The sequence below is a fragment of the Lepus europaeus genome, chromosome 4 (genome assembly GCF_033115175.1).
Source record: "Lepus europaeus isolate LE1 chromosome 4, mLepTim1.pri, whole genome shotgun sequence".
NCBI lineage: Eukaryota > Metazoa > Chordata > Mammalia > Lagomorpha > Leporidae > Lepus > Lepus europaeus.
This window is the reverse complement of record NC_084830.1, coordinates 70,762,225-70,777,738: the sequence shown is the minus strand read 5'-3', so window position 1 is coordinate 70,777,738 and position 15,514 is coordinate 70,762,225.

Here is a 15,514-nt window from a genome sequence, read left to right as displayed (position 1 = left end):
TCTGTGGTCTTCTTCCCCAAAACTCATATCCTCAGTATAATCACAAGGAAAAAAAATCCTAAAAGAGGCACATCCTCCGAAATATCTGACCAGTACTATTCCAAAACGTTAAGGAATTGAAAATAAGTCAAGTCTGAGAAACTGTCACAGCCCAGAGGAACCTAAGAGGTTACAGTGTTTAAAAGTAATGTGATATCTTGGATGGACTCCTGGAACAGAAAAGGGACACTGGGCAAAAGTGAGGAAATCTGAATAAATTATGGACTTTAGTTAATTTTTTAAAAGCCTATAAGTACATAATGTAACAAAAAAAAACCCTCCAATGTAGGGTTGTACTGGAGCAATTTATTTGCTGTTTAATCTATATCATTGTTATTTATAAAATATTACTAATATGTTATTCATCTGATGACAAATGAATGGCCTGTTGTTACAGTTATACTCCTCACCCAACTCCTGTCTTCATGCAATGCACTTTCCATGTGGAAGATACAGACACGTAAACAAGCAAGTCAGTGCACAGTCATAAAACCACATACACCATCAATGAAGCTTTAACCAAGGGGATTCGATTCAGTCAGCCTTGAAGGGTGGATATGGATAACCTGACTAGACCTGGAGAAAAAAGGAACACGGAAGAAAATTATTCATTTATCCTTTCACCTTTGGAAATGGTGAGAAGGAGGCCTAGGAGTAGAGCAGATCTGCTAAGGAAAATCAAGAAAAAATGCTAAGTGTAGTAATATTTGTCTTTTTCTTTTTGAAATTATTTATTTATTTATTTATTTAAAAGGCAGAGTAGGGGGATGGGGAAGGTCAGGGAGAGACCTCCTATTTACTGATTCATTCAAATGCTCACAATAGCAAGGGTTGAGCCAGACCAAAATCCAGATCCAGAAACTCAAACTAGGGCTCCCACGTGGGTGCCAGGTACCCAACCACACACATCATCATCTAATGCCTCTCGGGTGTGATAATAGGAAGGCACAGCAGAAGGATGAATATAGTCAGGGTTTGAAACAGGCTCTCTGATATGGGGTGCAGCATCTCAAGCGATGGCTTAACCTGCTGTGCTAGTTTTTGTTGCTTCCTGCCCTTAGGCTGGATGATGAGAGTTTCGGTTTTGGTGTAAGACAACTGCAGTTCATATCCAGCTCTACTATTTAGGACCTAATGCTCTACTTAAACCCTGTCTGTCTCCGTTCTTTATCTGCAATGTAATAGGAATCCTGCCTACTTTATCTGGTGAGAGAATCAGGAAGATACTGTCATTCTTCAGCATCTAGGAGGGATTGGTTCCAGGACCCCAAGCATACCAAAATCTGTAAATGCTGAAGTACCATATACAGAGGTACTTCAAAAAGTTCGTGAAGGGGCCAGCACTGTTGCGAAGTAGGCTAAGCCTCTGCCTGCGGTGCTAGCATCCCATATGGGTGCCGATTCTATTCCCAACTGCTCCTATTTTGAATCTAGCTCTCTGCTAGAAGATGGCCTGAGTGCTTGGGCCCCTACACTAGCTTGGGAGACCCAGAAGAAGCTCCTGATTCCTGTCTTCAGATCAGCTTAGCTCAAGCCATTGCGGCCATTTGGGGAGTGAGTTAGTGGATGGAAGACGTTTCTCTCTGTCTCTCCCTCTCTTTGTCTGTAACTACCTCTCAAATGAATAAATTTTAAAAAATCTTAAAAGAAAAAGTTTGTGACAAAAAACTATGCGTGGACTCCAAGTTTTTGAGCACCAAAATAAACATTTTGGAAGTACATATTTCCACAAACTTTTTAAAGTTTTCCTATAACCTATGCACATCCGTCTGTGTGCTTCAAATCATCTCGAGACTATTTGTAATACCCAACAAAATGTAAGTGCCATGTAATTGTTGTTGTACTGTATTGCTTAGGAATGAATAGCAAGAAAAAATGTCTATACGTGCTCAGTGAAGACACAATTTTTATTTTTGAATATTTTCCTTCCATAGTCGGTTGAATATGCTGATGAAGAACCCATGGAAAGGGAGGGTAAACTGTGTTCAGCACTTAGCCTCGCTTGTGGCCTAGTATGAAAATCTAGCTCTCAAAACGTATTGCTTTTATTTACATCAGTGCATTTTTAAAATCCAATGCAGTCCTTTCCTATTGAAACTGCTTGGTCCCTCTTGGATGTTATGCTTGGATTTTGGGAGTCTGCCATCAGAGAATTGGTGGGACCTGCCTTTGGCTACAGAGCCTACCATTTGGGCTTTTCCCAAGCATTAAAAATGAATCATCTTATATTTTTCATAAAAATTCTAATTTTCATTGAAATATTCTTGAGATTGCTAATTTGTTATTTTTGTTTTACTTTTCAGGAAAAATACTGTCTGGAATACTTCTTAAAGAAATATGAACATCTATGTATAAATGAAGAATGTTTTTCAAATTTCAAATAATTCCCCTCTGCTTTATGGGCGAGAGGTACAAAGATGCACTAGAGGCTCTCCCCTCCACCCAGGCTTCCCATCTCACGAGAGGAGTAAAGGTTCTCATTTTTCTATGAAATCCTGAAGAGCCATGATATCTTTTAGAGGCTCTTACCCTGGAAGCTGCCATCCTTTTTTCTCTCACAATGCCCTGTGTTTCCTGTCAATAATATTACTTTACTAGTGGGTTGCCAACAAGATTCCTGCTTTAATTCTAAATACTCACTTCTTTATCTCATTACTTGGGACTAGATCTCTTCAGCTTCTAACAAAAAAAGAATCTGTTCTAGGAAGACCCTTTCTCCACCTTCGTTCCAAACAGGTAAAACGTATTGTATAACATTTTAACAGGGAATAGTAGCTCATCTTGGTGTCTGTGGACACAGAAATAATTTAATGGCAGGTGTTTTCAGGCAATTAGGAAGTGTAGCTTTTCAGGAATCTGAAAGGGGAGGTAACTATCACCCTCAAATGTACATGGGCAAAATAGTCACGGGCACAGCAATCCATATAGAAGCTTTGGAACTTAAAATAACTCCAATATAATCTCCAACAGCATTACTGTAAGTGGGTAAATATTGTTAAATTTAATGCCAAAGGAGAGCAGAAGGAGAAAGAAGCTATCCGAGGCTCAAAATACGTTATGAATAGGGAGGAGAAAGAACAGTCTTTCCAGTCTTTGGCTGACACTGACAGAGAGCTGACACCTAACCTATAAATGTTCATAAACATTAAATATTTTAAAACACCAATCAGCGGACATGACTCACTGCTCTTGTTCCACTGACTCCCTGAGTCCAGGTTTGTCAACGTATGGCGGCCTCTTCACAGAAACCTGAAAGTAGAGTGTCATCATCCCAACTTGCCACAATCTAAGATGACTTCTACACTTAGAGAACTGACATTTTTGGTCCACTTATATAAAATTACCCTTCAATATCCTCTGGAAATTGGTTCAAGGACCTTCCTTGGATACCAACAGCTTAGATGCTGCAATCCCTTATATGAACATGGAATACTATTTGCATATGGGCTATGCACTTCCTCCTATGTAGATTTAAATCATTTCTAGGTCACTAATAGTATCTAATGCAAGATAAATGCCTATCAGCTATATAACTGATGCTTGTATTTCCTAAAGAATAATTACAAGATAAACATAAGTACATTTTTGGTGCAGACACGATTTTATTTACTGATCATTTTTGAGTCTGCAGTTGATTGAATCAAAAATACAGAATTTTCAGGTGTAGGAGACTGCCTTTACTCTCAAACATTATCAAGTACATGGAGAACGTGGTGGCTTAGGAAGACTTATGTAGCAAACACATTGGGAGTATGCTAGAAGATGAGGTGGCAAAGGGAAAGGAAGGGAATAACAAAAGGAAGAATCACTGAGTCTCCAGGTTCCAGGTCTTTAAAGTTAATTCTTTCATCTTTTTATCCATAGCAAACTACTGTATGAGTTCACAATGTGTATTAGAACAAAAATGCAAGGGCAGGAGTGGTTAAGTTACCACTTAGGACACCTGCATGCCGTATTGGAGTGCCTGGATTTGAGTCGCTATTTACCTTGCAACTCAAACTTCCTGCTTATGTGCACCCTGGAGGGCAGCAGACAATGACTCAAGTAATTGATTCCCTGCCACTCACGTGGGAAACCTGCACTGAATTCCAGTGTTCTGGCTTCATTCTGGCCCAGCCCCAGATGTTACAGGAACTTGGAGAGTGAACCAGAGGATGGAAGGTTTTTCTTTGTGCACCTTTCAAATAAAATGAAAATAAATATATAGAAATTTAAAAGACAAAACATAACCAACAACCTCAAAATGAAATAACAAATTCTAAATTAATTTATTATAAAATACATTTTAAGATAAACTTTTCTCATATAACAAAATGCATAAAAATGTACCAGTTTTTAATCTTTGTACTACAAGTAACTTCTCTATATAAAATTTGCACTATGGTTCCAATTTGACTCTTCAGTACCAACTAAAACAAATTTTATCTCTCTTGAATAGGGTAGTTGTTTAAATATTGTGAGGTAAATTTGGTGTTTATAACACTACTTAATTTGTCAGTGGTGATGATGTAGAATTCATTAGTTAAAATGAAGTGTAACTAAGATGGTAGTTGGCAAATATTGAAATGACTCATTTTTAATTTCTCCTCATATAAAATACTTTCCTTGATAACTAGTCCTAATCCTTTCTCAGGCAAGGTAGCAAGAGAAGACCCTCTCAGGAACAACAAGGGACACAGCTGCAGAAAGAGGAAGTGGACATCCTCATTGTCTTGACTTAGAGTTGTAGAAAGTTGGTCTTGGGGACAAGTATGCTCTCACTCTGCCCTTCTGGGTGTCCCTGTGTAGGAAGGCACTTTAAGTAGAGGGAAGCAAACATTCAAGGAAAAGACAATCTCTAGCCCTATTCCGACCAACACAGTAAAGTGGAAGCACAGAGGGAGTTTGAGTGAACACTCCTTTGCCACACTCAGATACTACATGGGGGTGCAGCCAAGGAAGACCTGCTTCCTTTCTAGCCATGGGTTGCATAGCCAGAAGTTCTCACAAAAAGGAGGGAACACGGATTCCACATTGCCAACTACAGGACCTATGCTCCGGCCAAATATGAGTCACAGCAAAACCTCAAGGGTCAACAGTTCCAAAGTGGGATAAGTTGGGGAGTGGTCATCAAAGGGAGGACCTCTAGACCCAGAGGCCCAGAGATACAGAGTTTTGAGTTCATCAGCATCAGACGTCAGCACCATCAACAGTTGACCAGAGAGTAACATTGTTCAGAGACAAGAGGAGCTGGACGATGGTATGAAAAAAAAGAGAGTTGTCTTTAATTTTTGCTATTTTCCAGGTCTAATTCTAAGTTGTGCACATGTAATTTACTTACTCCTGAGAGCAGCCCCAAGAGATGGCCAGACCTCTCAATGTTTCCATGTTCCTGATGAAGGAATTGAGCTCAAAGATGTTCAGTAGTAGAGCTTCTTAATTTAAACACTAGGCTTGTGCCTGAGTTTGTAGTTTATATTAAGTGCTATTTCCATTGAGGTGGATTAGATTATTGTTCATTCTCCATAGGTGGAGGGTAGCCAGTGCTCCACCCTCTTGACTTTAGACTGGCCAAGTCACTGTGGAAAATGCAAGGCTGGCAGATTAGCTGTGACCAAGATTTAAAAGTGTTTGTTGACCTGTGTTTACTTTTCCAAATGTCTGCTGTCACCGTGAGAATACTATGCCTCAACCTAACAGGTATGGTGGACACAAGGTTCATGGCTGCCTGGTCAACAGGGAGACCTACAGCCTGGCCCTGCCAAACTTTCTCCATGAATACCTCTGCTGGGGAAGTGATAAGAAGCTATGACTGAAGAAGGAGATTTAAAAATATGAGCCATAAATTAGTGAATTTTACCACATCCATAGTAAGGGAACCACCATAAAAATGAATATCAAGAGTTAGCTATGGGAGTGGGCATTTAGTCCAGCAGTTAAGTTGCCTATATTCTCCATCAGAGTATTTGAATTTGATTCCCAGCTCTGACTCCTGACTCCAGCTTCCTTCTAATGCAATTCTTGGGAGGCAGCTCATGGTGGCTAAACTAGTTTTGTCCCTGTCACTCATATAGGAGACCCAGACTGAGTTCTCTGCTTCTGGTTTTAGGGTGACCCTGCCCTGGATATTGTGGGCATTTGAGGAGTGAACTAGTGGATGGAAGGTCTCTCTCTGTCTGTTTGTCTCTCTGCCTTTCAAACAAAATAGAAATAAATAAAATTAAAAATAAATCAGGAAGGAGGGAATATTTCATGTCTGGGTGACTACAGATGATGACAATGTACTGTATATTTCTCTAAGAAAAAAATTATAAGAAAGAATTTGTATATTTTCACCATAAAGAAATGTTAAATGTTTGAGAAGACATATATATCTGTCCTGATTGGATGTTTTACAATGTATGTATCCAAATCTCACATAGTATCCCAAAAATATGTATAATTTTAATGTGTCACTTAAAAATAAAATTATTTTAAAAAGGATGGGACGCAGGGCCAGTATTGTGGCACAGCCAGCATCCCATACAGCAAAAGTTCTTGTCTTGGCTGCTCCATTTCAGGTCCAGCTCTCTGTTAATGGCCTAGGGAAAGGAATGGAAGATGGCTCAAGTCCTTGGGACCCTGCCACTCACATGGGGGACCTGGATGAAGCTCCTAGCTCCTAGCTTTTACAGCCATCTGGGAAGTGAACCAGCTGATAGATCTCTCTCTCTCTCTCTCTCTCTCTCTCTCTGTAACTCTGAATTTCAATAAAAACAAAACAATCTTTTACAAAAAGGACAGGACTCAAATGAGCTAATGATGAATAATTCTTCAGAATGGATGAAAGATAAATCCTCAGATTAAAGAAAAAAACACCTAATCCAGTAGGATTAATACAAATAAATTCATACCTAGAAAAAAAGCATGAAAAAAGTATGAAACATCAATAACAATGAGAAAATTATTAAAAACCAGCTGTAGATGAAAATTAGATTATCAAGAAATGAATAATCATGAGAAACGACCCAAGCAATTAGATTCCTGCCATCCAGATGGGAGACAGATTAGTTGCCAGCTTCTAGCTTTAGCCTGGTCTAGTCTCAACTTTGTTGCCATTTGGGGAGTGAAGCAGTAGATGCAGCTCTCTATGTCTGCCCCTCTCTGTCTCTCTGCCCTCAGATAAATTTTAAAATTTAAAATTTAAAATTTTTAAATTAAAAAAATAAAAGTAGCTACACTCTCAGTTAAGAACTATTCCAGGATGTGATGGCTATCTGGGTGTGACATCTGATCACCAGGGTTGATTCGGCTAATCCAGCTGGCTAGGCATGTGTCCCCTTCCTCCCTCATCCTCCGTGTGCATCCCTCCTGCAGCTATGCGCTGCTGGAAGACGATGACTTTCCCTGCTACAGGAGAACTGATCTTTGGTGAAGAGTGTATGAGCAGCTGTGCTCCCCTTAGAGAACCTCCAAACAAGCTCTCAAGAACTAGCCAAAAAACACATTTTAAGAAAACATTTTTTAAGATTTTATTTATTTGTTTGAGAAGTAGAGTTACAGGCAGTGAGAGGGAGAGACAGAGAGAAAGGCCGTTGCTATGGTGTGAAAGGTTGGGCCGTTGAATCCTGGCTGTCCCACTTCCAACCTGGCACCCTGTGGACCTATCTGGAAGGGCAGTGGAGGAGGGCTGGAACCCTTGGGTTCCTGCAACCATGTGAGAGACCTGGAAGAGGCTCTTGGCTTCTGGCTTCTGCCTGACCCAGCCTCAGCCCTAGCCATTAGAGCTATTATGGGAGTGATCCAGCAGATGAAAGCTCTCTCTCTCTCTCTCTCTCTCTCTCTCTCTCTCTCTATCTCTATCTCTATCTCCCCTCCTACCCTGAAACTCTGCCTTTCAAATAAATAAAATATTTAAATATAAAACAGGTGAACAAAGAAATTAGAAATGGTGTCAGTAAATCTAAATAATAGATATTGATGATGAAAAAAAAGGCTAATTTAGGATAAGAGGATTTAAAAAGAAGGTGAAACTAAAATACTTGGCAACCATAGAGGGGGAGACAGGAGGAGCGGTCATCTGAATTCAGAAGATCTAAGTGTTCTTGCAGTTCTTTAGAGTAACATCAATTCATTGTTTAGAGTTACACTTGCACATTTGAAATGTAAGCATCAGAACTAACAAAAAAAAAGGATCTATAATACTAAATTAGTTGAGGGGTGAAAGGTGAAGATAAAATAAAACTGCATGAATTCAAAAGAAGTTTCTGTGCTCCTACCATTGCACTTCTAGCTACATAATCAGGAAAGACTCTAGCACATGCACATGCAACAATATCAACCACAGTATTTATGGCATCATTCATCTCTATCAACAGCAGGATAAATACATTTCCATAAGGTTATACAAAAGAATACTATGGGCAATTAAGATGAATTGACTCCATCAACATGAAACATTCTGTGAAACATTCTGGAAAGGAATGTTGTGTACAAAAAATAGGTAGCAGAAACATAGGTAAAAATAATACTAATTGCATCAGCTTAAACAAATAAAAAGAGATCTCTGTTGTTTCGGAGTACAGCTATATGCATAAGCCAATTATACAATCATGCACAGAAAGAATTCATCCTCACTTTAAGACAGTGGTTACCTCTAGGGAGAGTGGGAGGAAGTGTGGGAACAGGGGTGTGGGTGAAATGATTTTAGCTCTGTGTGTGACACTTCATTCTTTTTTTAAAAAGAGAGCTGAAGAAATATGTCAAAATATTGACATATGATTTATCTAAGTGATGGGGAGACAGGTATATCTTATACTTTCTGTATTTTTCCACATATTAGTTATTTATTGGAAAATATTTTTAAGCATTCAAATAATTCTTAATTATATAAGCAAAATACCTTCCCTCTTCTCTAACAATTCTATCTCCTCATATTTTTGTTTTGTGTATATGAGAATACAGACATGCATTTTATAACTTTGTGCACACCATTTTGTGCACACCATTCTGTAACTTGCTTTTTGACATATTGCATAGTAGCTGATTTCTTCCAAGGCAGTACACATAGATCTACATCATGCTTTGTGTTTTTCGCTTCGAATATTTTCTTCAAGTGTATCACAATTTTATACACTGATTCTTCCACTGATAAGCATTTAGGCTTCTAGGGGACTTTTGTAGCTCTTTGTTTTGTGTACTAGGGGAAAACTTGTAACTAAAACTTCTATAATAAAAAAAAAACTTAAACACTTATCTCTATGTAATACAGTTTTATTTCTGTCACATAAATGCCCAGAAATGAAATTTATGGGTGAAAGACTATGTATGTTTCACATTTTAATGACTCTTAATAAACTTCTTGTAACAACAGTTGTAATATTTTATAGTCACAACAATTGTGTAAGAGGATATCAATTTCATACATCCTGGCCAGTGCTAGAAGTTATCAATCTTCTTTACCTTTGACACTTTATTTAAATCTTTGCAATTTTGTTGTTTAACTTCTTGTTGACAATTTGTAAATTAGGACATTTCCTCTCTCTTCTCTGAGAATTACCTGTTGGTAATTTTTGCTCTTATTAAAAATAACTTATATCTACCATAGAACTCACTTATTTGTTCTACACACATTTATGGAGCAGATAGTGTCCTCCTGGGATCAAGCTGGATGCTGAGCAGAAATCAACAAATGCAGATTATACCTTCAGAGAGTGTACAGTCCAGGAGAGGGACATAAGCGAAGTTAAGTGACGATGTGTTACTGGCACTGGGAGAAACATCTGTCTGAACACAGCACAGTGAGCTATGTTTGATGGAACAGGAAGGTCTGGTAAATCCTAGGGCAGCATGTGATATTTTTGCTGTTGGGTCGTGCAAATCAGTGGACATTCCCAGGGATTATTGCATGCCTGGGGATCTGTGCAAGAGAAGAAAATCTTACAAGAAGCTGAAACAGAGTGTTTATAACCATGCAAATGTGAACGGTGCCCGGTGTCCACATGTTTATTACAGCACTATTAACAAAAGCCAAGAAAGGGAAACAACCGAACTATCCAAGAACTGATAGATGAATAAAGAAAATGTGGTACATATATACAATGAAGTACTAGTCACTCATAAAGGAGAATGAAGTCCTGTCATTTGCAATAACATGGATGGAACTGGAGAGCATTATATTAAATGAAGTCAGCCATAAACATGATTTCACTCTATGTGGAGCATAAAAAGTTGATCTCACAGAAGTTAAAAGTATAATGCTGACTACCATAGGCATGAGAGGAAAGAGGAGAGGGAATAAGAAAGGTTGATTAACAGGTAGCTGCTTATAATTAGACAGGAATAAGAAGTTGTGTGTCTGTACAGTAGGGTGATTATAGATAATGTACTAGGGGAGAAATTGTAACTAAAATTTTATATATTTCTCTAAAAGAATAAACGTAGATGAAAGGATTTTGAATCCCAAACATTTGAAGAGAGAGAGGTGTTTACCCTAACTGGACATTACACATTGCAGAAGGGAAGGAGAATGGCCCACAGGCTGTATGAGGCCCATAGAATCATTTGCTCTGGCCTGACCGAGGAAATCACAGGTAGAACTCAAAATTTAAGAGATCTATAGTATGCTAATTTTTAATTTGATAATTTTTTTTTTTTGACAGGCAGAGTGGATAGTGAGAGAGACAGAGAGAAAGGTCTTCCTTTTTAACATTGGTTCACCCTCCAATGGCCGCCGCGGCCAGCGCATCATACTGATCTGAAGCCAGGAGCCAGGTGCTTCTCCTGGTCTCCCATGCGGGTGCAGGACCCAAGCACTTGGGCCATCCTCCACTGCCTTCCCGGGCCATAGCAGAGAGCTGGCCTGGAAAAGGGGCAACTGGGATAGAATCCGGCGCCCCAACCAGGACTAGAACCCAGTGTGCCAGCGCCGCAAGGCGGAGGATTAGCCTGTTAAGCTACGGCGCCGGCCTAATTTGATAATTTTGTATGGCCGGCAAAATATGTTATAAATATCCAAAGAGCCTTTGGAACTGAAAAAGAAAAAAGAGTTCCCCACCCCTGACAGGATGATGAGAATATCAAATAGTACTCAATAAAAATAAAAATACATTTTTAAATCCCCACAGATATGGGAAGTATAGAACCAAAAGATATAAGGTAAGAAATCAGGAGGCGTGGATGCTGCTTCAGAAAGAGAAAGAGGATTAAGAATGGGAAGTGGATGTGGAATGTTGAGCTGCAGACATTCTGGGAACGGTTGGATGGATGTGTCTGGAGCATGGAAGAGCATGCTTTGTTAGAAATCTACACATGACAGTCATGAATATCCAGGAAGTAATTTGTCCTTAGCTACAACAACACTAAGGTGCACCAACTTCCGGGCTTTCTGCTGTGTGGGGAGGTGCATAATCGAAGAAAATGGCTTCCAACCGCTATTATTGAAAAATCTTGTTTCTGATTTCTTTTTAATGTCTCTTTTCTTGTTGCTGTCAAGAAATGAAATTACTACTAAAGCGCTATCACACTCCTTTCTCTTCTACTTTAAAAAAAGTTCTCTACATAGAAATTGGATAATCAAAAAAAATTGGGGATTTTATGTGTATGCTAATATCAATAGCTACTCATATATCTTACAAGAGGGGTGAATCTCTCAGGGTAAAATATTGAGACACCAACCTTGTGTCTTTTAAGAAATGTGTGTGTTTATTTATTTATTTACTTGACAGGTAGAGTTAGACAGTGAGAGAGAGAGAGACAGAGAGAAAGGTCTTCCTTTTTCCATTGGTTCCCCCTCCAAGTGATCGCTACAGAAGGCGAGTTGTGGCCAGTGTGCTGCGCCAATCTGAAGCCAGGAGCCAGGTGCTTCCTCCTGGTTTCCCATGTGGGTGCAGGGCCCAAGGACCTGGGCCATCCTCCACTGCACTCCCAGGCCACAGCATAGAGCTGGGCTGGAAGAGGAGCAACCGGGACAGAATCCGACGCCCCAACCGGGACTAGAACCTGGGGTGCCAGCGCAGCAGGTGGAGGATTAGCCTAGTGAGCCGCAGAGCTGGCGAAATGTATGATTTATATTCTTGATTTAACCTGCTTGTCAGGATAGATTGAGGAGTCAGATCCTTGAGTTCTGGATCAATGAAACCTTGCTATATTTATAGACTTGAACATAATCTCAGCATTTTTAATTATTTTCACTTTACAAATGAGCTATTTATGTATTGAGGGTTTTTTTTAAGATTTATTTTACTTATTTGAAAGACAGAGTTACAGAGAGAGGTAGAGACACAGAGAGAGGTCTTCCATCCAATGGTTCACTCCCTAGATGGCCGCAATAGTCGGAGCTGCGCCAATCCAAAGCCAGGAGCCAGGAGCTTCTTCCAGGTCTCCCAGGAGCTTCTTCCAGGAGCTTCTTCTAGGTCTCCCACAAAAACTTGAGCCACGTTCTACTGCTTTCCCAGGCAGAGAGCTGGATCAGAAGTGGAGTGGCTGGGAATCGAACCGGTGCCCATATGGGATGCCGGTACTGCAGGCAGTGGCTTTACCCACTACACCACAGTACCAGCCCCAATGTATTAAGTTTTTAAAGAAAAGCTTTTTAAAAATTGTATTTATTGATTTGGGACTCACACACACAGAGAGAGAGAATTGGGAGAGAGAGAGAAATCCAATCTGTTGGTTCACTCCCAAAATGTTCACAATGGCTCAGGCTGGGTCAGGAGACTGGGGTCTGGAATTGGCAACTGAATCCAGGCCTCTTGTAAGGGTGGCAGGGACACAAGTAATTGAGCCATCATCTGCCGCCCTAGAGTTCATCAACAGAGAACTGAAGCCAGTAGTGGGAGGTGGCATTCAAATCCAGGAACTCCAGTGTGGGACACAAACATGTTAATTGCAATGCTAAATGCTTGCTGCTAAAAAAAACCCAAACAAACAGATTTTAACCCAATGATTTACATTTTTATTTTATAGACACATTAAGATGAATCTGTCATAGCCCTAATTCTGTCACTGTTTCTCGAAGAGCCTCTTCTTCAAGTAGACTATGATCTAGCACTAATAAGGAAATGCAGGTCACACTCTCACTAAAAACAACCATCACTGACTCCTTAGCTAACTGAAGAACACTTTATCATCAAATCATTACCCCCAAATTACTATGATTTATCAATTCTAATATTATCTTAAATTTTCTTTTTTTTGGCATTATATTTTGTATTCCATTTTACTTTACCAAAGCAAGATATTCATATGGTTGAAAAAGTCAAACAGAAAGCCTTATAATGAAAAGAAAAGTTTACTTCTCCATCTTGCCAACTTGCCACTTCATGTTCAAAGATAACTCTTTAAAATATCTCTCTAATTTCATCGAGCATGCCTCAACAATCTCTTACAATTTACCTATCAGTACTCATTGTTTACTAGAGTTTGTGGTTTTACAGTTTTATAAGAATGACTACAAACTTCCTACTATGACAGATAAAGGTTTACCTCATCTACGCTTCCTCATTTCACCTTCCATTTTTTCTTACCTCCCTGTGTTGTTTTATCATTATTGTCTTCTACTGAATGCCTTTGCATTTTAAACACCTTAGTTACATCTCCAATTCTTCCATCAGCAATCATAACCAGTATTTCTGAGGCCACTGTCTACAATAACAGATAAGAATGCCAATATATCAACTTTCTTTCCATTGCTTCAATCTAACCCCATCTCCAACAAGGTAGATAACATCAACATTTTCTTCTTCTAATAAGATCTCTGATTTGTTTGTGGGGTTTTTTTAAAAGATGTATTTGCTTCTTTGAAAATAGCAGTTACAGGGAAAAAGATCCTTAATCTGCTGGTTCACTCCCCAGATAGCTGCAATGATCAGGGGTGGGTCAGTCTGAAGCCAGGAGCTTCATTTGTGTCTCCTATATGGGTAGCAGGGGTCCAAACAGTTGGGCCATCCAACTCTGCTTTTCAAAGGCCATTAGCAGGGAGCTGGATCACAAGTGGATCATCCAGGACATGAACCAGTGCACACAAGGGATGCCAGTGTTGCAGGTGGTAGCTTTACTGCCACAACCTCAACCCTGTTAATGGGTTAATTTTTCAAATTAAAAGTTTACTGGAAAATTAAAAGTTTTTATTAAGAAAAGGTAGATTTTGTTTCCTGAAGAGCCGAGTTGTGTATAGGATTATATTTTTCCTTCTACAGATCCAATGTCACAGTTGCTGTGCCACTCAAAGGAGAATTCCTACAATCAAATTTAAATGGGTTCTCCTTTCCTCTGTTCCACCACATGTTTATATCATATTCTCAAGTTAATCAAAATTCTCATTTTATCTAATGAATTAAATCCCCTTTTCTATATAAGATCTGCACTGGAAAACCTCTCATCTCTTGCAGCAATCTGGTTTGGTGACCACTGGGGAATTGTATACAGTTGTTCTTGTTTGTTACTTCTGTCTCCTAAAAGCCTATCTGTCTTCTTTCATCGTTTGATTGGACTACTTCTTAAAGTAACTGTTTCTGAAATGCTGAGTATAATAAAGACAGACATATGAATCAATGTAATGGGATGGGCAACCTGGAAATAGGCTCTCACAGTTGATTTTCAACAAGTTTTTAAAACCATTCACTGCAGAAACAATAGCTTTTTCAACAAATAATGTTAGGGAAATTATACATCTACATGTTAAGGAAAAACTTACCCCATAAACAAAAAAATTAACTCAAAATAGATGAAAGAATTAATTGCAAGAGCTAAGACTATAAAATTCACAGACCAAAATGTAGAGAACTATCTTAATGACATTGGAATTGGCAATGATTTCTTGCATAAGACACCAAAACACAGGCAAAAGAAGAAAAAAAAAGATAAATTGGACTTCATTAAAATTAAAAAATTAATGCATTAAAGAACACTATCAAGAGACTGAAAAATTAACCCATAAAGGAAGAAATAGTACTTGCAAATTACGTATCACTTAAGAGATTACTTTCAGGAATATACAAAGAGCCCTTACAATTTAAAAACATGAAAAAGAACCCATAAACTTTTTAAATGAACAAAAGACTTCAATAGATATTCTCTTCTCCACATTATACAAATAGTCAACAAGCATATGAAAGTCGCTCAATATCTCTAATCATTAGAGAAATATAGAGAAAAATCACAGTATAATACCACTTTATATGCAATAAAATGAATAATGTAGAAACACTACAGAAAATAACACATGTTGGCAAGCATATGGAGAAAATGAGAATCTTGTGCTTTCTTGATGGCCGTTCAAACTAACACAGCTTCTGTGGGAAATAGGATAGCAGTTCCTGAAAAAATATTTATGCAGAATCACCATGTAATCAGAAATTCCAATTTTGGGTACATATCCCCAGGAATCTAAAACAGGAGCCAGAATAGAAATCCATACACCAGCGTTCTTAGCAGTGTTCTTCACGATAGCCAATAAGTAGAAACAACCAAAACGTCCACTGGTGGATGAATGCATAAGCAAATGAAGCATGTGCAT